Raw genomic sequence first — 25,711 nt, forward strand, 5'->3', positions numbered from 1 at the left:
CTGCCCTCACTGACAGATATATATAACAGCAGATGCTTGCGCTGTGCAGAAAACATCATTAAGGACTGTTCTCACCCAGGAAACAGCCTGTTTATGCTGCTGCCTTCTGGAAGGCACTGTAGCTTCATACAGGCCCCCACCTCCAGACTCATGAAGAGTTTTTATCCAAGTGCCATAAAACAACTCAACTCTTCATTGAAGTATGTGCAATATTCTGTGCAATGTTTTCTGGACTGTCCAATACAAGTGTAATTACTCATCTATATATTAACTTGTTTTATGTCAATGTCTGCTGTATGTGATGTGTGCTGTTTTATATTACTTATTTTATATTAGCCTTTTTAAAATTTAAAATGTGTTTTAATCTATTTTTTATATTACACTTATTTAATCTTAGACTTTTATTTTTATACTGGATATACCACTTGAGGAGTTGCACTAAAATTTCATTGTACATCTGTGCAATGACAATAAAGGCATTCAATTCAATTTTGCATTATCTCTTGAGTCGGGATTCCAAAAGACATTCTGACTGATCAAGGCACTAAATTTGTCACATACACTGCACAAATTATTGGGGATTAAATTGATTTGTATTAGTGTTCATCATCCGCAAATGGACAGGCTGGTCGAATGATTTAACCAAACACTTAAGAACATGATTCGTAAGTTCATTCATAGGGATGCTGAAAATTCGGACAGGTGGCTTGACCCTCTGTTGTTTGCAGTGCACGAGGTCCTAAAGCCTCCACCAGGTTTTCCCTATTTGAATTGCTGTATGGGCACAAGCCCCATGGTGTCTTAGACATTATTAAAGAAAATTGGGAGGAGGAGCCTTCTCAAAGTAAAAATGAAATTCAATAAATGTTCTTGACCTGAGAGCAAAACTCCATGCACTGAGTCACATAACCTAGGAGAATTTGCTACAGGTCCAAGAACGTCAAGCTCACCTGTACAACAGAGGGGCACGGCTAAGGGAATTTGCACCGGGAGATAAAGTCTCCCGTTTTACTGCCCATGGTCACATGGCAAATTAGGGAGTTTGACTACGAGGTCAAATGGCCAGATAGGGACGACGCGTCAAATTTACCACCTCAATCTCCTGAAACCTTAGAGACAGGAGGTTCCTGTCACTCTGGCGACAGGAGTTATGGAGAGGGTGGAGCTGGGACTGGAGGGAAGTCCAAAAAGCGCAGCCCAATTCATCCCGGTCTCCTGTGGAGACCACCTCTCACCGTCCCAGAGAGCACAGGTAATTAGGTTGCAGGAGGAATTCTCTGATGTGTTCTCGCCCCTCCTTGGTTGCACCAACCTCATAGAACACCACATTGAGACTCCCCAAAGGGTGGTCGTGTGCAGCCACCCATATCAGCTCCCTGAACACAAGAAAAATGTGGTGCGGGATGAACTTCAGGCTATGCTTAAGATGGGAGTAATTGAGGAGTCGCACAGCGACTGGAGCAGCCCGGTGGTCTTGGTACCCAAGACCGATGGGCTGGTCCAGTTTTGTTTAGATGATAGAAAAATCAACTCGGTGTGTAAACTTGGCGCATATCCGATGCCCCGCATTGATGAACTGCTCGATCAGTTAGGCGCAGCTTGCTTTTACGCAACACTGGATTTGACAAAGGAATACTGGAAGATCCCCTTGACTCCATTATCTTGTGAGAAAACAGCCTTTTCCACACTATTTGGCTTACACCAATTTGGCTACGTTCACACTGCAGGCTGAAGTGACTCAAATCCGATCTTTTCGCCCATATGTGACCTGTATCCGATCTTTTATTGACAATATGAACGACACAGATCCGATTTTTTCAAATCCGACCCAGGCCGTTTGGATATGTGGTCCTAATTCCGATTCCTATCCACTCTTTTCATATGCGACTTCAGTCTGAACCGCCAGGTCGCATTCATCCGACTTTCACGTCATCAACAAGCCACAAACGTCACTATTCTGCGCTGAAGTAGGCGGCGGGTCTCTCAAAAAAAGTTACAACAACATGGCGCATAATCACGGGCGCAGATAGAGGGGGGGACTCGTCCCACCCAGATTTAAATTCACCTCGCTCAGTCCCCCCCACTTATAGGGAGGAAAAAACGTCTATGCTGTCTTTCTTTGCATAAGGCAAACCTCACGGAAAAATCAAAAGACTAATTACCATTCAGTTTATTGAGGTGCACGGCAGTGTATACATAGTTGCAACAAATCACATAAAACAAAACAAAGACTGATTCGGTTGGTTGAGCTGCACAGACTGCACAGGTTGCGAGCTCGAGCTTGGTTGCTATGGTAACCCACAACAAGTTTGACAGGCATATCGGGGTTGGGGTTGGTTTGCTGGCAGCTTTGTCCCCCCCCCCCCCCCCCAGTTTTTTGTCCCCCCCAGTTCAAAAAACATATCTGCGCCCCTGCGCATGACATCAATGCGAGGGACGCTTCGGGCTGTGAAGGTTCTGAATCTTCTCAATGGAAGGACACAGAGGTTAGGGAGCTGATTTCCATTTGGGGGGATGCAGCTATTCAAGCTAGATTGGATGAGTCATACCGCAACCAGGCGGTTTTACTTCCGTAAACACTGGCTATGCTCACTGTGTGTGACGTCGTCGTATCCTGCAATGCGCATGCGGAACACTTTTGGGTCGCTTTTCGTTCATACTGAGGATCACATACAAGTCGCATATATTTGTTAATGTGAACGACCTCACAAAAAAATCGGATTTCACAAAAAAATCGGAATTGAGCATTAAGCCTTGCAGTGTGAACGTAGTGTTTGTCACCCTTCCTTTCGGGTCGTTTGGGGCTCCGGGGATGTTTCAGCGTCTCATGGACCAAATTCTCCTTCCCCACAATGCGTATGCGGCGGCCTACTTAGATGATATAATCATTACTATAAATGATTGGGAGTGGCACCTACATCATCTGAGGGTAGTTCTGAGGTTGCTGAGCTCACAGCAAACCCCCCCCCCCAAAAAAAAAAGTGTGCAGTTTGATGGGTGGAAGTACAGTATCTGGGCTTCCATTTGGGTCATGGGCAGGTCCATCCCCAAATTGATAAGATTGCAGTGATTGTGGCCTGCCTGCAACCCAAGACCAAAAAGGGGGTCAGGCAGTTCCTGGGGCTGGCTGGCTATTATAGGTGGGTCGTGTCTAACTTTTCGTACATCACCAGCCTGCTGACTGACCTCACTAAAAAGGGGGTGCCAGATCCGGTCCAGTGGATGGAGCCATGCAAACGGGCTTTTGCTCAGGTAAAAGTGGTTATGTGTGGGGGCCCGCTGCTGCATTCTCCTGACTTTTTGCTCCCTTTTGTTTTACAGACTGATGCATCGGACAGAGAGCTGGGAGCCGTTTTGTCCCAGGTGGTGGAGGGGGAGGAGCGTCCAGTGCTGTCCATTAGCCGCAAGCTCTCCATGTGAGTCGAAGTACAGCACCATAGAAAAGGAGTGTTTGGTCATCAAGTGGGCAGTACTCACTCTCCACTACTACGACGCCCATTCACCCTCTGTTCTGACCATGCCCAGCTCCAGTGACTCCACCGCATGAAGGATGCCAACGCGCAGATCACTCGGTCTCTAGCCCTTCAGCCATTTGAGTTCGAGATGGTCCACAGGACAGGGGCACAGATGGTTGTGGCGGATTACCTAACTCGCCTGGGGGGTGGGGGTGTCAGCTGAAGGCCGGACGGCTCCCCGGCCTGAGTCAGGCAGTGGGGGCAGGCCTAGACATTAGCACTTGCCCGATGGCCCGGCAGTGTTTATGTCTTTCGGGCCAGTTCGGGCCACTAAATTTGGCCAAACAGTGGTCCGGGCGGGCCAGTACGTTTTCGATACAAATTAACAATTTTATTACTCATATTTTACCCAGAATTGTGAAGAAATTGTTCGTAAAATGCACCTTTTCGATACGAGGTCCGCCATCTTTGTTTTCGTCACCCTCCGCTCCGCGGCAGGAGTGTGTCATCTTCGTGCATCTTCAGAGATGTTCGCCGCTGTTTGGAAGCGTCATTTTGGCAGGAAAATAGCATCTTGTAGATGAAGACGGTTGCGGCAAGGAGACCATCAGAACGGTGAAATTCAAATAGAAATATGTTCAAACTCCACGCTCCCCAACCAGGCCAAAGGCCAGGTAAACAGTTTGAGCTAAAAACAAACAAACTTCTCATTGTCCGATCGTCGCCATCTTTATACCACTTTCTGCCTCTTCCGCTACAGAGTTCAGTGGTGTCATTCATTCATAAATACGATCGTGCATAATTTAACTATCGGGTGTTAACAAACGGTTTCATTTTGAACTCAGCAGCCAATCAGAGTGCGCGACGTCACGCTTGGATTACAACTCGCCGAATATGGCGCCAAATCGTAAAACAGCATTTCAACACACGCGCTTTAGCTTCAGATGGTGTAAAATCGTTCAGACTTTGTATATTAATATCAAAATTTCAGGATACACTGCCAAGAAATATGGCTACACGTGTGTATCAACTTTTAGTGATTAAAGAATGAAGTATAAATGTTGGTTGCTATGACTGAAATAGAAGAACAGATAAAATAATGTGGTAAACAAGCAGCAATGTGGGGGCCAAGCATAATATGAGCCTAGTCGTCAGGCCAGCAGAATGCATTTGGGCCAGGTAATGCCCTTGTGCAGCTTAGTCCAAAGTTGCTATGTACCAAGTTTGGGAGAAATTGGTCAAAAATTGAGGGAGGAGAAGCATTTTAATTGATTTTCACAAAATTCAAAATAGCAGGAAAACTATCCTGGCAGAAAATTACGTCATAGGGTGCGTTGGATTCATCTTGGCCCAAGGATTCCAGGGATACCAAGCTTTTGAGCCTAGTATTATGAAAATCAAAAATCCCTTGGATAACTTTTGTGTGGCTTACTCCAAAGATGTTATGCAGTGAGTTTGGGAAAAAAAATGGTCCAAAATTGAGGGAGGAGTAGCAATTTAATTGATTTTAACAAAATTCAAAATGGCAGAAAATCTACAGGGTGGAATATGACGCCATAGGGCGCGTTGGATTCGTTTTGACCGAAGGATTCCAGCAATACTAAGATTTCGACGATCAGACGTATGGTTCAAAAGTAACAAGCAGAAATGTACTTCCAACTTTGACCTGTTGGTGGCGCTACAGAGTTTGAGGTGGTGAGCTGAAATTTGCTGACAAGAACCTTGAGGCAGCCTAGAATCAGTGTGCCAAATTTCACAACCTCTCCTCAGACGGTTCTATGGGTTGCCATAGAATTTCATTGATTTTAACAAAATTCAAAACGGCGGAAAATCCTCAAGGCAGAATGTCATAGGGTGCGATGGATTTGTCTTGACCCAAGGATTCCAGAGACAGTGGAATTTGGTTTCCACCCAAAACGCATCATGAGATATGAGCCAAAAGTCATTCTTCCTAGTTATAGCGCCCCCTAGAGGCCAATTTGTTCCAAATGTTTTGTGGGCCTTTTTGGAGGGGTGGGGCATAATGCCACCAAGTTTCATTAAGATACGCCAAAGGGCGGCCGAGATATGAGCACACTTCCTGTTTCGCATCTGCGCAGCCAAATTTGATTGGCTGCCACGGCGAAACGCTTATGAAATTCAAAACACTGAGCATAACTTTTGTGCGGCTTGGTCCAATTATGCTATATACCAAGTCTGGGAAAAATTGGTCAAAAATTGGGGGAGGAGAAGCATTTTAATTGATTTTCACAAAATTCAAAATGGCAGGAAAACTATACAGGCGGAAAATGACGTCATAGGGTGCGTTGGATTCGTCTTGGCCCAATGATTCCAGGGATACCAACTTTTGAAAATCGGACCAACGGTTCAAAAGTTACAAGCAGAAATGTACCTGCGACTTTGACCTGTTGGTGGCGCTACAGGGTTTGAGGTAAAGGCCTGAAATTTGCTGAGAGGAATGTTGAGACTGTCTAGAATCAGTGTGCAAAATTTCACAACTTTTTACCAGACGGTTCTATGGGCTGCCATAGACTTGCAGAGGCGGAAGAACGTTGAATAATAAGAAACAGTAGAAACCCCATGGGTGCCTGCGCAGCTTTGCTGCTTGGCCCCCAATTAGATCTGATCCCATATATTATTCAAATATCCAAAGATGATGAAATCTATCAAAATAGCCAAACAAGGTCTACATGAGTTCATTACAACAAAAATAACTATTCTGACCCTCTCTGGTACAACCAGACCATGCTAAACCCAGTATACCCCCAGTTGCTAGGGTATCTGCTGTTGCCATGGCAACGGTTTATGCAAATGAGCTGAATTTGCAAAAAAAGTTACTACTAGTTCCCCCAAGGACATATCCTGAAAATTTGGTGTTTATATCTTGTCTTATTAAAAAAAATACATTTCACCCCTTTTTGGCTCACCTGAGCATACCTGTTAATTAGCTAATTAACAGGCAATTAGGGTTATAAATCACCCCCGAGCAGGTAAGGCTTTGCAAAAATCTCACTAGATTATTCCCAAAGTCCACCCTTTCAGGAAATGTATGGTTTGTCCAATGATTCTCATTATATTTTATTAATTAAGAAATAAAACTTCATGGGCAATAAAAATGCCCATTTAAATCCAGCATGATAAGGGTTAGTATGATACCCTCACCTTTCATCCAGACTTGGGACTGGCCTGTGTGTGTGTCTTGTGGCTATTATATAAAGGTATATTTAAAAAGTTCATTGTTCTTCTATTTCTATAAGAATATCTACAGTGGTGAGAATTCAATATCTACAATGTTGAGAATATATGAGCCAAAGTTGAAACCATGACAAAAAAGGAAAATATATGTCTACATCACACAGGGTGGGTTACAGGCAAAGCTTATTCTATAACCAAGTTAGTTGCATGGTGAGGCAAAACTTAGCTTATTCTAAAACTTATACAAACAATTGTTAATGTAAAACAGTAATCAACAGCATGTGTTAAACAGAGAACAAGAACAAAGGAAATTTTTAAATGTAACTAAGAAATTGATAGAACAAGAAATGGAAAAAAAATAGATAATAATGTTAATGAAAATAAGATTATTCATATTTTGTTAATTTCACCTTAAATTGCACTAGAATGCACGAATATGAATTGAAAAATCAAAATTTTCCTATGCTATTACTTTGTTCATCAAAATACGATTTTTTCACGACATAGTTGCGAAAAAAAAAAAAATCACCCAAAATTTCCCATTCATTTTCTATGGAATTAACTGAAAAAATAACACTTTTTCAAACATCCGCTTCTCTGGCATGCTTTCACCTAGAGACATGATTCAAACTTTAAAACATAGAGAAACGTCTCCTCTGTGGATCTGCCATTCAACTTTTTTGCTCGGGTCTCTACTTTTGGATCAGTCCCAGCTCAAACACCATGTGGGTACCTGGACAAAAATCAGGCTTTATAATGGGTGTCTATTGCATTACACACCAGTGGGGCTCAGGAATTTAGAGTGTAGGCAGCCTGAAAAAAAAGCTCAAACTCTCATTTAAACTGTGATTTCAGCCACAATTCTCACTCTATACACATAATTTTCTCAAAAGTAGTAGCCACACTTGTCCTGATTCACACAATGTGTATACCTACACGATAGGATTTACAGTTTTTGAATGAGAAGCCTGAAAGTAAGGAGAGGACAGGCGCGCTTCCCCATAGACTCCCATTACAAACGTGGCAGAAAAGTAACTTGTTTTTAACTCGCTCTAGTGTCCTCATTTTTTACACTACATTCAAAAAAACTAGAGACAATTCCCCTGTGGGAAATTGTGAGAGTGATGCAGTGCGCGTGGCAGTCACAGTTGCTGGAGCTGAGCTGTACTGTGTGAATGTGTGACTTGCCATGAAGCTACAAGCCTGTGTCTCTCTGAGAGGGAGCAGCCTCTCCCTCCTGTGTGTGTGTGTGTGTGTGTGTGTGAGAGAGTGAGAGAGCAGCCCCTCCCCCACCCGCGCGCTGAGCAGAGAGACAGAAGCATACAAAAAGGGCAGTTTTTCCTCAGGGGGGACCCCCCAAACAATGGGGATTTACACGAAAATGGAAGGAGATATTCACAAACGTCTTTCACAGTGAGTGCCACAAGGCTCTCCTGAACACATTGATGTAATTGTTCTGTCTGTAGTGTAAAAAATGAGGTCAGTAGAGCGAGTTAAAGACAAGTGACTTTTCTGCCACGGTTATAATGGGAGTCTATGGGGAAGCGCGCCTGTCCTCTCCTTACTTTCAGGCTTCTCATTCAAAAACTGTAAATCCTATCGTGTAGGTAGACACATTGTGTTAATCAAGACAAGTGTGGCTACTACTTTTGAGAAAATTGTGTGTGTAGAGTGAGAATTGTGGCTGAAATCACAGTTTAAAAGAGAAAGTTTGAGCTTTTTTTTTTTTTCAGGCTGCCTACACTCTAAATTCCTGAGCCCCACTGGTGTGTAACGCAATAGACACCCATTGTAAAGCCAGATTTTCTCCAGGTACCCACATGGTGTTTGAGCGGGGACTGATCCAAAAGTATAGAATCCAGCAGAAAAGTTGAATGGCAGATCGACAGAGAAGTTTCTCTACGTTTTAAAGTTTGAATCATGTCTCTAGGTGAAAGCATGCCAGAGCAGTGGATGTTTGAAAAAGTGCCATGTTTTTCAATTAATTCCATAGAAATGAATGGGAAATTTTGGACGATTTTTACGCGACTATGTCGAGAAAAAAATCGTAGAATAATGAACAAAGTAATAGCATAGCGAGTCCGATCGAGCCACACATTTTGATATATTGCTTGTCTGTGTGCGACGTACGGTTATTGAGTTATTCGAAATCTGTACGGAAGATGAATAAGTAAGAAGAAACACGCAGAAGAACAACAGTGATGCTGACTGCAGTCTGCATCACTAATTACATCAATGTGTTCAGGAGACTCTTGTGGCACTCAATGTGAAAGAATTTTGTGAATATCTCCTTCCGTTTTCCAGTAAATCCCCGTTGTTTGGAGGGTGCCCTCTGAGGAAAAACTGCCCTTTTGTGTGCTTCTCTGTGTCTCTGCTCGCAGCGCGCGGGTAGTGGAGGGGCTGCTCGCTCTCTCACACACACACACAGGAGGGAGGGGCTGCTCCCTCTCAGAGAGACACAGGCTTGTAGCATCAAGGCAAGTCAAACATTCACACAGTACAGCTCAGCTCCTGCAACTGTGACTGCTACGCGCACTGCATCACTCTCACAATTTCCCACAGGGGAATTGTCGGCTCTAGTTAACAATGCACTTTTTATGGAGACGTTTTAATGTTATTCTTTATTTTTTTTTTATCCAGTTGAATATTTAGCGTACAAATGTATTTTCAGCTCTTAAAAATGACTGAGGTCTGGACCGCAGGGGCCTTAGAGCTGGCTGCGGCCATGGAGATGAACAAGACGCTAATAGGAAGATAAGACAGTTCAATGACAAATGGAAGTTCGGGCAAGATTGGCTAGTTCATAGCAAAACCGAAAATATCCTGTACTGCGAAGACTGTAGAAAGTCTGGCAAAGACAGGCACCAGTAATTTTAAACTCGAAACTAGAAAGGACCACGAAAAGTCAAATGCACACATCGGTCCTATAACATCAAAACAGGCGAAGACAGCTGGTTCACTACAGGACCGCACTGCTTTCAGTCCCTGGTGGTCATGAAGTCGGCTGAGCTGGAGAGGATGGCGCTGCTGTTTAGAAACGTTCACACGATTGTAAAGAAGTTGATCTGCCCCAGCTATCAACTTACGGCCTGCTGGAAGCCTCAGGTCACGAAGACCATTTTTCATGGACCATTCAGACTCATCTGATGATGAATGTAATGAGGACATTTAATGTCTCTCTCTACACATGTTCACACACACAGGGTTTCCCATACATAGACCATTGTGTGGTGCAGCGCCACACAATGGATTCCTAGCGCCACACAATCAGACTCGCGATTTTGGAAAAAAAAAAATCCGTTGCGCTAATTAAAAATAACGCAGCCTTCCCAATTCGCCTTCCGACCGCTTATTTTAAAAGGTAGCCTACGTCGTGCTCGTGATGAGCTTTATCATAGCCTTCTTGGCTTACAGGAAACGGACATCCCTGAGTCAGGCTATAAACCAATTTTGATGCATACAGTAGCAGCCTGACACGAGGAACAGGCCTTATTGCATTATCCCGCTTAAGCAATGACTTCCCTTACGATAGGGCACTTGAGGGTTTTTTTTTTTCAGGAAGCCACGCAGAATTAAATGTTCTGATAGGGCATGCAGGCTTTGCACCAATTTGGGTAATGCTTTTCATTATTGTTAGTTGCCTTGGTGTTACCTTAAGTGGTTTCTTACATCTAATTATGATATTTTATTATTTTGTTGTTACATTATACTATTTATTTCATTTTAGTATTGGTTGAGGCAAGTGTTGAGTTCAATATTTAAAATAAAAACCTCCAACTTGTTTTTTGCAATTTATTCCTTGAATGTCAACTAAAGTATGATTGAAAGATTGCCACCAAAAAGGCAAAAAACTAAGGTAAAAACCAGAGACGCACCGATTGACCAGCTGCTGATCGGAATCGGCCGATTTTCACGTGATCGGCCATGACCGGCGACCGGCTGGTCAAAATTAAAATATGCCGATTTTCTGCCGATCAAAACTTGTGTATCACAGAGATGAAAGTGGAAATACTCGTAATTCGCAACTAAAAAGACTGCAGCTACACTGGCAGCTTGAACATGCTTTCTAGTGCGATTGTGTTGCGCTTGCGCAGAACAGTGTCAGTCCTGCGCGCCTAACTAGCTCCGGCGCGCGCGCGCGCGCCGTTAACCAAAAAAAAAAAATATTCACTATATTTGGATATCCAAATATAGTGATTTTTTTGTGCCAGATATTGGATGTGAAAAGAAGAAAATGTTTGTGGTTGTGTGAATTTCCCATTACAGGAATTAATACGTTAGCCTATTACCAAACATCTAGTTAGATTTGTACAAAGAGAGAGAGAAAAAAAATGTCTGTTTATTTTACAACCTTGGTTGCACTTGATTCCATTGGAAATTACTCTACAAATACACATTTGACAAAGATGATAGAATGGCTATGGTATAAATATGACTGGAAATTATTTTTGTATTTTGATACTGAATGAAGAAATGGGTTGTTCTATAAGGCATAAGTTTTCAGATCTAAATAGGCTTATGAAAGTGTGTTCTATAGCAGTAGGCAAATAATATATGAGGGGGAAGTTGTTTTTGTGCCAGATATTTGATGGGAAAAGAAAAAATGTTTGTGTGAATTTCCTATTTCAGGAATTATGTTAATACCAAACATGAAGAAAGATTTTACAAAGAACAATGTCTTTTTGTTTGTTTTCAACCTTTGAGGTGTTTTTATTACTGAATTATATACTGAAAATCTGGCAGAATGTTCTATTAAAGAAAAGATAAAAAGAAAATAGTCTTTGTGTGTGCTGTGAAGTGGTTTGAAAAAATGAAATTGGAATCGGCCAAAATCAGTATCGGCAGGTCACACTCCATGGGAAATCGGAATCGGACCAAAAAATTGCAATCGGTGCATCTCTAGTAAAAACTAAACTTTAACTTCAATTTTGGGGAGTAATTTTCATAAATTTAAAAGACAGGTTTTCCACCAACATCAAGCCCAGCAAACTAATGGCCTGCCCTGTAATGTAAAATTGGGTAAAGGAATGAAACCAGGCAGGGTTCTGGTAAAAATTGTTTTAGCTGTCTTCTCTTAAAGAACTTAAAAGAATTTAGATTGAACTGAATAATCTCAAATGCTTCTTGTAGCTTTAAAATAGTCCCAGCAGGTGACTGAAGAAAAATACTGTGTGTTTGAACACCGCCCGCTGTAAACACTTTGCATACACCCCAATGACCGACTCCACTGACCGCCACGACACCACTGCGCACGATTCCCTCATCGGCACAGTGGAGCACCACGAATTGCTACCTGGTCTGTGGGAAACACTGCGCGCACACACACACACACACACACAAAATTAATAGACAATACATAATATACATAATGCTTGATAATACACAATACTTGCATATCAAAACATCAAATGTTTTTCAATGATAAATGTTTTGAATTGGACTTTTAATATTAGAATCAGTTCAGTTGTACTGAATGTTATTTTTCATATTATACGATATTTCATATTGTAAGGGGCTTGAATTTGAGTTCAATAAACAGAATACTCTGTTTATATTTTTGTCTGAATTGGTTGCATGTTTTCATATAGGGAGCTACCTTAACAGCACTGAATACTTGAGTGCTACTGTAGAGATACATTATACGCTGCCATTCATAATTAAATCTAGATCTTCCGAACTTTAACATATGATGGTGAAGAAAAAACTGCAATTTCCTGGCAACAAAATTGTGGCTAGTGAAAAGGCTGAATGGCTAGTGACTCGGGAAAACCACTAGCCACAGTGGCCAGTGAGCAAAAAAGTTAATGTAAAGCCCCGATATATATATATATATATATATATATATATATATATACACACACACACACACACACACGCATACACTAGTGAATCTCAAAAAATTAGAATACCATGAAAAAGTTCCTTTTTTTCATAATTTAATTTAAAAAGGTAAACTTTCATGTATTATATATTCATGACATGTAAAGTGAAATATTTAAAGTGTTTTTTGTTTTAATTTTGATGACTATGGCTTATAGCTCATGAAAATCAGAAATCCAGTATCTCAAATTATTAGAATATTCCCTAAGATCAATAAAAAAAAAAAGGATTTACAATACAGAAATGTTCAACTTCTGAAAAGTACATTCATTTATACACTCAATACTTGGTTGGGGCTCCTTTACCATGAATTACTGTATCAATGCGGTGTGGCATGGAGGTGATCAGTCTGTGGCACTGCTGAGGTGTTATTGAAGCTCAGGTTGCTTTGATAGTGGCCTTCAGCGCATCTGTATTTTTGGGTCGGGTGTTTCTCATCTTCCTCTTGACAATACCCCATAGATTCTCTATGGGGTTCAGGTCAGGAAAGTTGGCTGGCCAATCAAACACAGTAATATCATGGTCAGCTAACCATTTGGAAGTAGTTTTGGCACTGTGGGTAGGTGCCAAGTCCTGCTGGAAAAGGAAATCAGCATCTCCAAAAAGCTCGTCAGCAGATGGAAGCATAAAGTGCTCTAAAATCTCCTGGTAGATGGCTGTGTTGACTTTGGACTTGATAAAATACAGTGGACCAACACCAGCAGATGACATGGCATCCCAAATCATCACAGACTGTGGAAACTTCACACTGGGCTTCAAATACCTTGGATTCTGTGCCTCTCCACTCTTCCTCCAGACTCTAGAACCGTGATTTCCAAATCAAATGCAAAATGTACGTTCATCTGAAAAGAGGACTTTGGCCCACTGAGGAACAGTCCATTTCTTTCTCTCCTTAGCCCAGATAAGACACTTCTGACATTGTCTCTGGCACAGGAGTAGCTTGATATTAAGAATGCGAAAGTTGTATCCCCTTTCTTGAAGATGTCTGTTCGTGATGGGTCTTGATACACTGACACCAGCCTCAGTCCACTCCTTGTGAAGCTCTCCCAAGTTCTTGAATCAACTTTTCTTGACAATCCTCTCAAGACTGCAGCCATCCCTGTTGCTTGTGAACCTTTTCCAGCCACCCTTTTCAGCAATGAAATTTTGTGGCTTACCCTCCTTGTGGAGGGCATCAGTGATCATCTTCTGGACAACAGTCAAGTCAGCAGTCTTCCCCATGATTGTGGTTGTGTGTACTGAACTAGACCGAGAGATACACTGTGTTCATACTGTTTTACTCAAACTCAAAATGAAATATTCTAATATTTTGAGATTTTTTTTGTGTTTTTGTACTGTATGCCATAGTGATTAAAATTGAAATAGAAAAATGCTTGAAACATTTTAGTTTGTGTAAAGAGTCTATAATATATAACATTTTCACTTTCTTCTTTTTCACAATATTCTAATTTTTTTGAGATGCACTAGTGTATATATACATACACACACATATATATATACACACACACACACACATACATACACACACACATATATATCACACACACACACACATATATATACACACACACACACATACATACACACACACCTGCGAGTGTTTAGTCTACAAGGTTTCCCATACATAGACCAGTGTGGCGCAGCGCCACACAATGGATTCCTATCGCCACACAGACTCCCAATTTTGAAAAAAAAAAAAAACGTTGCGTATCGTTCCGTTCATTCATAGTGCTCTTTCTTCTCGTTCACGCGTGCGCGCACACACCCACACACAGAGAGAGAGAGAGAGAGAGAGAGAGAGAGAGAGAGAGAGAGGCGTGCACACAGGCCTGCCGTTGCGCATATACCCAGACTGCAAGTAGGCCTGTTAGGCTAATTAAAAATAACACAGCCTTCCCGATTCGCCTTCCGACCCCTTATTTTAAAAGGTAGCCTACGTTGCGCTTGTGATGAGCTTTTTCATAGCCTTCTTGACTTACATGAAACGAACATCCCTGAGTCAGGCTATAAACCAATTTTGATGCATACAGTTGCAGCTTGACGCGAGGAACCGGCCTTATTGCATTATCCCGTTTATCCCGCTTCAGCATTCATGCAAGTTATTAATAATGGCTTGACATTCACAATAAATAAGGATTTCCCACTAGCCTAAATAAAATGTTATACTCGCGGGATGCCTAGTTGATGCTATCTGAAGCATAAAATCTGAATATTTGAAGAAACATCTTTATTAGCTTTAGTAGCGAAGTAGAATTGCAAGCGGGATTTCTCAGCTATGAATAGGGCAAGCACATAGAAATTCAGTACTCCTTTGTATATATTTTTTTGATGTAATGGAAATTTTTAGTGCTTTGATGATGAAGAAAATGTACTTTTTTATCCATAGATTAAAACAGACCTCAGGAATAGGCTCCAAGGGGAACACCTGGCAGCCTGCTTACGAATCTCCATAAATGGTCCCGAACCCAATGACTTCCCTTACGATAGGGCACTTGAGGTTTTTTTCAGGAAGCCACGCAGAATTAAATGTTCTGATGGGGCATGCAGGCTTTGCACCAATTAGGGTAATGCTTTTTCATTATTTTTAGTTGCCTTGGTGTTACCTTAAGTGGTTTCTTACATCTAATTATGATATTTTAATTTTATTATTATTTTGTTGCTACATTATACTATTTATTTCATTTTAGTATTGGTTGAGGTAAGTTTTGAGTTCAATATTTAAAATAAAAACCTCCAGCTTGTTTTTTGCAATTTATTCCTTGAATGTCAACTTAAGAATGATTGAAAGATTGCCACCAAAAAGGCAAAAAACTAAGGTAAAAACTAAACTTTAACTTCAATTTGGGTGAGTAATTTTCATAAATTTAAAAGACAGGTTTTCCACCAACATCAAGCCCAGCAAACTAATGGCCTGCCCTGTAATGTAAAGTTGGGTCGAGGAATGAAACCAGGCAGGGTTCTGGTAAAAATTGTTTTAGCCGTCTTCTCTGAAAGAACTTAAAAGAATTTAGATTGAACTGAATAATCTCAAATGCTTCTTGTAGCTTTAAAATAGTCCCAGCAGGTGACTCTGAAGAAAAATACTGTTTTTGAACACCGCCCACTGTAAACACTGTAAATACACCCCAATGACCGACTCCACCGACCACGATTCCCTCATCGGCACAGTGGAGCACTACAAATTGCTACCTGGTCTGTGGGAAACACTGGTCTATGTCTATTTCTTATCTAGAGTGTTTATACTGTTTATATTGTTTATTTCAGTTATTCTATTTTTATTTATTGCATTGCCTGTTTGCACCGCGGGTCAGAGAGGACTGAAATTTCATCTGTGCTGTATGTCGAGCATGTATAGCATATTTGACAATAAAGTTGACTTGATGACAGCAATTTAATTGATCACTGTCAGTTTGTTGATGTAAATGGCGATTTTTCTATGCATACTAAGGTAAAGTTTGGTGTTCCACAAGGTTCCATCTTAGGCCCACTGCTTTTTTTCTTTTCACATGTTACCTCTGGGTAATGTTATCCACAAGCATGATATTAGCTTTCACTGTTATGCTGATGACACACAGTTGTATGCTTCTGCAAAGTCAGATGAGAGAAAAAAAGCTTAATAAAACTGATGAATGTGTAAAAGACATTATACACTGGATGCTTATTAACTTCCTTTTACTTAACTCTGACAAGACAGAAGTACCTGTACTAGGACCACATGCAGCAAGAAGTAGGTTTTCTAGTTACATAGCAACTCTGGATGGCCTTTCTGTTTTTTCATGTGCAACAGTGTAGGTATCATGCCGCCATCTTGGTCTAAGAACTACAACTCCCAGCCAACTTCTGCGTTGACTACGTCACGCCTGGGCGGGATCGCTTACATCACATCTTTTAGCATTCCAAGAAAAGGAGTTGGAACTCAGCCATCTTCGCTCTTTCGCGTCGGACTCCAAACGAGACTGACCTAAGAAGGGTACTCACCATCAGACGTCTAAACAGCGCATTTCCTTTCTAATCTGCTCCTGATCAAAGTAGATATCGGAAACATGCGATCATCAACTCAAGCGAGTTATTAACCGGTTTTTGCAAGTATTACTTTTCTTTTAAAGCGTACGCGGCTGCGAGCAAAGGCAGTTTTCTGAAGAGCTCTTCTCTTTCTTTTAAATCCGTGCACGGTGTTGAACAAAGACTTTGTCTTATCAACTACGAAGCTCACCAAATAAAGCTTCAGAACTTCTCTCCCCCTCACCGAAGCGCAAACTGCTCCAAGCTGCCTGCCATTTCCACGGAAGAGACTCTGCTTTCTACAGAAGATGAAAGTTTGCAGTAAGGAAAGGCACTGGGCAGAAGTTTAAGTCTTAGGAATTAGTTATTCACTTAATGTGAAGTTATATGAAGTTAAATGAAGTGTATACACTGAATTTTGGTTCTCTATCATTTGTTTGTTGATTTAAAATTGGTTAATCCATAAGTTTTTGCATGTACTCTCTCTCCCCTTCCGAACATCCTAATTTCATTACTCACACATATTGTGACCTCATTAAGATTTCAGTAACTCGGGTAATACTAGGAAGTTAAGAGAGTTGGCTGGCTGGAAAAGTTTTCCTTCCACTGGGCCTCACACGTGTTTTAGATAACAAAGCAGAGCCAGCTCCTTTGTTCTCCAAGGAGCAGATGTGGGCCCTGCCTCCACACACTAATGCCGCTTTTCCACTACAAACACGGCTGAGTCGGGCTGAGCCGTGCCGTGCTGAGTCGGGCTGAGCGGGGCTATTGGAGTTGCATTTCGACTACAACCGCGCTGAACCGTGCTGGCTGGAAGTGGGTGGACACATTGGGTGGAGTTAGCGAAAGTGGGTGGACACATTGGGTGGAGTTAGCGAAAGTGGGTGGACGTCAGGTGATGTCGTTAAGTAGCGCAAACAGTGACATCAGTGAGCTTTTAAGCGGTAGTCTCACGACCCGGACAGTAAACAATAAACATGGAGGACATGGAGTCGTTAGTGTTGCTGGTCTTGGTGCTGTGGCTTGTTGTCACCGACAACGCGGACAGATACTGGCAAGAGCGTATAGATGAGGCGAGGTGCATAAGGCTTCAGAAATTCTCGTAATTCGTAATTCTTCTTCTTCCGGGTTTACGGTGTTTACAGATCCCAGCGCGCTCGCGGGGCGTGTGTGGGCATGTGAGGACACTCCTCCTCACCAATCAGTGCACAGGGGAGTGTCTGCTCACGCCCCCAGCCTCACTCGGCTCGCTTTGGCTCGCTTCAGCCCCACTCCAAAACGGTGCGAGTTTTAGGGGCTAAGTAGGGCTGAAGCGAGCTGAGTCGTGCTGGTTTATGGTAGTCGAAACGCGAGCCGTGTCGGGCTGAAGTGAGCTGAAGTGAGCTGAAAAAGGGTAGTGGAAAAGGGCCATAAAGGCCTCTGCATGCTCGTGCGACAAGGCTTTCGCAGATAGCTTTTCGCAGACAGTTGTAATTTATTGTTGAGCGGGGATAATAGGCGTGCGCGATGTTATTCACCGGCACAACGCAAGGGGGAGCGAAGTCGCTAGGAGTAGTTGGTGGGTGTGGTTAGTGGAGTGTTTATCCTCCGGTTACTTATAATGACTAGAACTTCTTTTTTTTAAATTTTATAATGACTAGAACTAGAGTCGTATAGATGTCCGTACTTCCTCAATCAACCGCTCTTCATGCTGCTCCATCTTCGCTCGTGTTTTTAAAAATGCCGGTCGTGAAAACAAACCAAACCGGGAAAGTAGAGAAGCGGAAGTGCGTGTACAGCGGACCAATCAGAGCCCTCTTGTCTGCGGCGCTGTCTGCGAGGCTTCTGCGGTGGTCACAATTTTTGGGAGGTGCGCGCAGGGTGTCTGCGAAGGTGGGGGGGCTACGCAGACACTGTCTGCGAGGACTGGGTTGTCAGCATAAACTGGCCTTGAGTTTTGAACACGTGGTCCTGTATCTCAGTATTATGCCGCTTTTCCACTACAAACGCGGCTGAGCCGTGCCGTGCTGAGTCGAGCTGAGCCGAGCTGAGCCGAGCTGAGTGGGGCTATTGAAGTTGCATTTCGACTACAACCGCGCTGAACCGTGCTGGCTGGAAGTGGGTGGACACATTGGGTGGAGTTAGCGAAAGTGGGTGGACGTCACGTGATGTCGTTAAGCAGCGCAAACAGTGACATCAGTGACAGTGGCGGAACAAGTCAGAGCCGGGCCGGGGGCGGGGCAAATGACCGGGCATTTTATTAAAGCTTATCATAACATCATTTTAGGCTACAAAATGTCCGCAACTGCGGTGTTTACCAATTTCAACACTACCGGGTGCAACTATGTTATTTAGTACATCAAGTCCTTCAAACGAACATGTAACTCAGAAACAAAAAACATTAGGATACTGTACATGGCTCATAATAAAACATCAATAGCCTATACTGCGCACATTATTTGAAGGGCATACGAATGAGCGCTCAGAGGTTGCAACGGTGACAGGAAGAGTCAGAAATAAAAGGAGGGCGGTGCAAACCTCACTGAATGCACTGTGTTTACCAATTTCAACACTACGGGGTGCAACTATGTTATTTTGTACATTAAGTCCTTCAAACGAACATGTAACTCAGAAACAAAAAAAACATTAGGCGACATACTGTACATGGCTCATAATAAAACATCAATAGCCTACTGCGCGCATTATTTGAAGGGCATACGACGAGCCTTGCGCTCCGCGAACTCGTCCACGATGCTCTGTATGTCACTGATTCAGTGATCTTTTAAGCAGTAATCTCACGACCCGGATAGTAAACAATAAACATGGAGGACATGGTGTCGTTAGTGTTGCTGGTCTTGGTGCTGTGGCTTGTTGTCACCGACAACGCGGACAGATACTGGCAAGAGCGTATAGATGAGGCGAGGCGCATAAGGCTTCAGAAATTCTCGTAATTCATAATTCTTCTTCTTCCGGGTTTGCGGTGTTGACAGATCCCAGCGTGCTCGCGGGGCGTGTGTGGGCATGTGAGGACACGCCTCCTCACCAATCAGTGCACAGGGGAGTGTCTGCTCACGCCCCCAACCTCACTCGGCACGGTTTGGCTCGCTTCAGCCCCACTCCAAAACGGTGCGAGTTTTAGGGGCTAAGCAGGGCTGAAACGAGCTGAGTCGTGCTGGTTTTTGGTAGTCGAAACGCGAGCCGTGTCGGGCTGAAGTGAGCTGAAGCGAGCTGAAGTGAGCTGAAAAAGGGTAGTGGAAAAGGGCCAATAGATAAACATCATAAGTCCTGAGTTTAATTCAACTTTGATAGCAATTCTCCTAAATACATTTAAAGTCATATAGACTACAGATGACTGTTTGAATGTATTTTAATCATTAATTTCTGGTTTTTGACACACACACACACACACACACATACCAAGATTGCAGATAACACGTCCTGGTACGGACACATTCCAAGCCACACTACACACACACACACCAAGATTGCAGATAACGAAATTCCTGTGTCTCACATAGCTCACAAATTAAAACTGCTTATACACACACATTCATACGCACACACTCTGTTTACAGAAGACTTCAATTCTGCTGCTATTGAATTGTTCAATTTTTCCTTTTCTTTTTATTAAATGTTTTATTATCTTTGTTATAATAAACTCCATTATTCAGTGATTCATTTTGCTCCTAATGACTATGAGTCAAACTGACTCACCACATATTAAATCAGTGAGTCAAAAATTTCCAAAGTGAGTCAAATTTACAATACACACTTTGAAAACAAAAAACACAATAGTTATCACTGTTCACACTTAAATCATTTAATTCCAACATGTGAACAATTGTGTGAGCTATTCATCTAAGCAAACAATAACAATAACAATTTTCAGAATAAAAAAAAGAAAAAAGTATGGAATTAAACAGAATAGTTATTATGGCTGTTTTGACTAGAATTCAAATAAAACATAAAAAAAACCTGTCAATATCTTTGGCACTTGACTTTTGTGACATCAGACAAGATTAACTTTTTCACAATTATTAATGACATTTATCATGTTTATGGTTTAGCTACTGTAACATTTCTTCACTGAGAAAATTCTTCTTTGCTTGTTTTTTTTCCCCAAGTGATCCAGACTCATCTCAATCATGTCTGACTTAGTAAGGATGCTTTTATGTTCATCAAGTGATGTTGCTTTTCAATGGTTAGTCTGTTTCTGCATTTCGCTTGTTGTTATCAGTGCACAGGTGACAGTACATATATCCCCCCATCTCATCACTTTCATACCTGAGCCACATGTAGGTTGCCATCCATTTCCTGTTGAATTTACGTTTTATTTTCAACTTTGTTACCCCAGGTTTCCCAGCATCACTTTGAGTCTCACTCTCACTCTCTGTTTCAGTCTTGTCCGCTGTATCATCGTCAATCGTACTCGAGTCTGTGCTTGACGTACTTGCTCCCGGACCCCACAAAGAAATCAATTAGCTTTGCACTTTCATGCGTTTATTTGGCATGATTTTCACATTAAATGCGTTTTCAAATGTACTGCAGTAGCGTTGTTAATGTAAACACTCCTTATCGTTGACCGATGCTACTTCCGCCTAGTGTTTCTGTTAACTCGATCTCGATTGGTCAGTCTTTTTATATCATCCAACGAAAAATTTTCTACTATTAATTCATATTTCCCAAATTTCTAAACCTTTTTACTGAATACCATAGCAAAACTTTAACTGAATTTCCCATTTGATAGGCGCTATTCATATGTTTGGTAAGTAGAAACAAATTTAGATCAATCTTTTATTACCGCAAAGAAATGCTTTGGCAAACATAAATTTTATCGATTAGTACAAGAGAGCTATTTTCACTTGCTTCAAATCGAGGCTGGAAAGGATTTGCATATGCCGAAGCTTTCCAGCCAATGAAATTGCCGACACGTTGCTGACGGAATTAAACGAAGCTAAATATAGGCCCGCCAAGTAAAAAAGACTATAGTAGTCGATAAATGAAGCATTATAACAACAGTTCAGTCATGTTGAACGAGAAAAATATAGCGTCGTTAGGACCTTGCCACTCGGAACAACCTCGAGCTACATCCCTTCGCTCTACATCCTGAATGAAGAGAAGTAACTCGAGGATGTTCCGAGTGCGGCCTTGCGTCAAAAATACGCACCACAAGCAAAACATCTGCGTCATTTATTTTAAAATTGAGTAAAATACGCATGACGCAGGGCAAAATGAATCACTGATTATTATTGAAATTGTGTAGTGTCTATCTGCTGTTCTGATACTTTGAAGTCGCCCACATGGCAAAAGAACTCTTAAGGTGTATGAATAATTAGATGCAGTTTGGTAAGTGATAAATTTGAATTATCAAATTTTAAACGATTCTTCAATTGATTCACTTGATTCACTAAATGATTCACTGATTCGATTCACTGAATAATTCACTTCAAACGATTGAAATGAGACTGATTCTATGGTATGATTCAATTCAAATGAGTCAAATTAAACGATTCAATAGGATTGATTCATTTTAACTATTAACCTTCAAATTTAATGAGACTGATTTCATGTAATTATTAAAGATTGATCACTTATCCAATCTTGAATACACAAAATCATTAATTACACCTACAACAGTAAGACCTTGGGGTGATCTTTGACTCCAGTCTTTCATTTGAAACTCATTTTGATAACATGACAAAGATGGCTTTATTTCATCTCAGAAATATTCCTAAGAAACAATGTCTTTACATGATGCAGAAAAACTAGTTCATGGATTTGTTCCCTCTAGGTTGGATTACTGTAATGCCTTACTGTCTGGATGTTCCAATAAGTGCATAAACAAGTTCCAGTTATGGTGATGATACACGGGGCAACTTTTTGGGCAATGTTGCCGAGCAATGTTGCTGGCAACGGGCAACTAGGTGAGACACAGGGCAACTTTTCAGGGCAACTAACAATGGGCAACAACAGTTAGCAACGGCAGTTTACAGTTAGCTAAAAAAAAAAAAAAAAATCGATGTCTTAATTTTTGCTGTGACCATTTAATCAAGCTGTCTGTTGTTTATTAGAGCTTTGGTGAGGTAAATTCCTCCATATAGAATATTAAAATAACTTACCGGCGTAAAAACAGATGAGGAGTCTCTCCATCTCTTCACTCCACTGACACTGAGCGGCCGCCATATTTGTTTGAAATTTCTGATCCGAACCTCACCGGAGGTCACATGACTCGATACTCGCGTTCTGATTGGCTTATCTCAAAAAGTTGCCAGAGATTATCAAAACCATTCAGAAAGAAACAATGTTGCCCAATCTCAATAGAAAAGAGTCAAAACGCAATTGCCCAGCAACACTGCTCGGCAACATTGCCCAAAAAGTTGCCCCGTGTATCATCACCTTTTGTTCAAAATGCAGCAACAAGAGTCCTTACAAGAACTAGGAGATATGGCCATATCACCCCTATCTTATCCACATTGCACTGGCTCCCAATCAAATTTCATATTGATTATAAAATACTACGATTGACCTTTAAAGCACTGAATGGTCTCATGCCACAGTACCTGAGCGAACTTCTGGTCCTTTATGACTCACCACGCCTACTTGGATCAAAAAGTGTTTGCAGTCTGTTGTCACCTCATATAGTGAAGGCTCCATCAAGGGGCAGAGCCTTTTCTTACTAAGCCCCACAGTTATAGCACAGCCTTCCAAGTAATATTTAGGACTCAGAGAGACAGTCTTAATGTTTACGTCTTGACTGAAAACATATCTGTTTAGTCAAGCCTTTTGTTTGTTTGTATACATGTATGGATGCTGTCTCCCCCCCCACCACTCTCGCACATTCATTCGGGTTTGTTGACAGTGTAGTGGCTGCTGCTTTATGTCCCAGGGCTCCCTCATGTCTGTGTTACTTTCTGGCTCTCCCTTTTAGCTTTGCAGTTATAGTTGGTCTTGCCGGACTTCCTGCTTGTACTCGGAACACAATATACACCGTTTTCTTAACAATTAGGTGACAATGGGCAAACCTAACAATCTGTGTTTCTCTCTCTCTGTCAAGTTACATGTCACTCCTGAGATACCAGTGATGCGGACCTCTCCTGCTCTTTGGACCTGCCTGGTCCATCCTGATGCCTTATGTCTAGCTGGAGTTCTCATCACTTTGCACCTGCAAGGATGGCCCATATGTACAGCGCCTGATCCATCCTGATGCCCTACTTCTAGCTGAGGTTCTCGTTACTTCTCTCCTGTGGAAGATGGCCCCATATGGACAATCTAAATATATAATTTAGGACTGCAGTTATCATGATCCGTTTTGCATTCAAGTCTCCATCAATGAACAGTTGATAACATCAACAAAATAAACTTCATGTTAAAACTCTGAGTTTCCTGGTTATACAATTGCATTTTTTTGACCATATCGGACACACTTATAGAAGGGAGTTATTTATAATCATGCAATCGGTCATCATCCAAATAAAGATGGGTTCCCTTTCGAGGTCATCTCAAGGAGTTTCTCTCTTTCCACTGTCACCTCAGACTTGCTCATCAAGGATACATTTATTAAGTAATATATTTAAAATCTGTATTTTTCTGTCAAACTTGTTTGCAACAATGGCTATTGTTAAAAGCATTCTACAAATAAAGTCAATTTATTGGACAAAAAACTGCACCGAAAACACAACCTCCTTGATAGAGCAATAACCATGCTTTCCAATCTTTCTTTCTCCACATGAACTCAGCTAAATCATGATCAGTTATGACACGATTAGGATGACCCTCAGTGAACAATCTACAGTTCTTAGAGGTGTAACTTTTTTTGTGAACAGAAGACAGCATGGCGGATGAAGAATAGCAGCGAGCACACCAACATCCTGATAGAAGTATCAAGGCAGTGGAGATACAAATCACTTCTGGTCACAACTTTAAGAATAAAACCAGAGCAAAAACAGGACGCAGAGCTTTGTGAGTTGGGCCTTTAGCCTTGAGTTAAAGTAACAGGTTTCATTGCTGCCAGAGCTAACTGTTAGACACAGTTCTCTCTCTCCAGGGATCAGAGGCTTAGAGCTCAACACCAAACGATTCTTCCAGGAGCGAGATCTCCAGGTTTAGGAAAACATGCCTAAAATAGTCCGCTATGATTTCATCCGTTTTCATTTTCAATGTGTAAAGCTTTCGGCTTAACATCCTGCAGAGGGGATGACGCTGCCTGATTGGCTTATATATAAATTAAAAAAAAAAAAAAAAAACCGAGGGGGAAAAAAAGTCTGTAAGAAATCAAGCTGAGAAATAAAAGCTGTAATTGAGAGGAAATCGCAATTTAGCAAAATTAATAATAATAATAATAATGTGATGGAAATTAACTTTAAGTGAAGCTTATTTAAGTACTTTCAATATACAACTAAGCAGGTTAGCCAAACTACAGCTCTCTCCTGAGTGGATAAGGAGTGCACTACCGAGAGTGCACACGGCATTATTTCAGACTGAACGGAGTTCACCAAAACAGGGAAGTGGGGATGTATTGGAACTCGACCACACACCTTCAGTTTAACTTACCTCAGGGTTTTAAATCCTCAGAGCCAGACACAATAACGTGCTCTTATTTTTTATAAACCAAGGGGCTAAAGCTGTTCAGGCGAGCAGCGGTTTTTTCTTCTCCAGTGTTTTCTGTCGGTTGGAGAAGCAGCTACTGGACGCGTTACCGCCACCACCTGGACTGGAGTTTCAGGGTGGAGGACGCCTATCCCAACCCCACCCCTTACACACTTCTACTAACAACAATTAAAATGTCGTTTTAAAAAGTGTAATATTACATGCCTGGACCCATTTGGCTGTCTGTGCTGTTTTGTTTTGTTTTTTCTGCTAGAAGCTAAAATTCTCTGTGGCTGGTTTGCTTCCAGTGAAACTGGTGCAAAGCACAAAGTGGGCAGAATAATAAAGACTCCTCTAAGGCACAGAAAGCCAGCATCTATTTGAACTGCTGCTCATGTAACATAACACTTCCCTACCTATGAGCTCACAGACACTTGTTGCTTGACACCCCTCCCTTCCTGACTTTTGACAATATCAATATTTGAACTCACAATTTCCAGATGATAAGGTGAATGTTTTTCTATTGCACCAATGCCCAAGCAGCTTTCTATCAAAATCTTGATGTCTACAAACGGTGTCTGTCCAAGGTGATATTTAAACAAATATTAGGGATG

The 25,711-nt window shown here is 41.6% G+C and overlaps 1 protein-coding gene across 1 annotated transcript in view; it reads right to left on the bottom strand.

Moving 5' to 3' along the window:
* LOC132867688 (zinc finger protein 345-like) overlaps nucleotides 1–25,170 on the bottom strand; it is a 125,663-nt gene extending 100,493 nt beyond the window's left edge. Inside the window, exon 1 of the mRNA XM_060900698.1 lies at nucleotides 25,062–25,170. The gene's annotated coding sequence lies outside the window, so the exon portion shown is untranslated. The remainder of the gene's footprint in view (nucleotides 1–25,061) is intronic.
* Between the last annotated feature and the right edge of the window lie 541 nt (nucleotides 25,171–25,711).

The sequence above is a fragment of the Neoarius graeffei genome, chromosome 19, assembly GCF_027579695.1.
Source record: "Neoarius graeffei isolate fNeoGra1 chromosome 19, fNeoGra1.pri, whole genome shotgun sequence".
In the NCBI taxonomy this organism is placed as follows: Eukaryota; Metazoa; Chordata; class Actinopteri; order Siluriformes; family Ariidae; genus Neoarius; species Neoarius graeffei.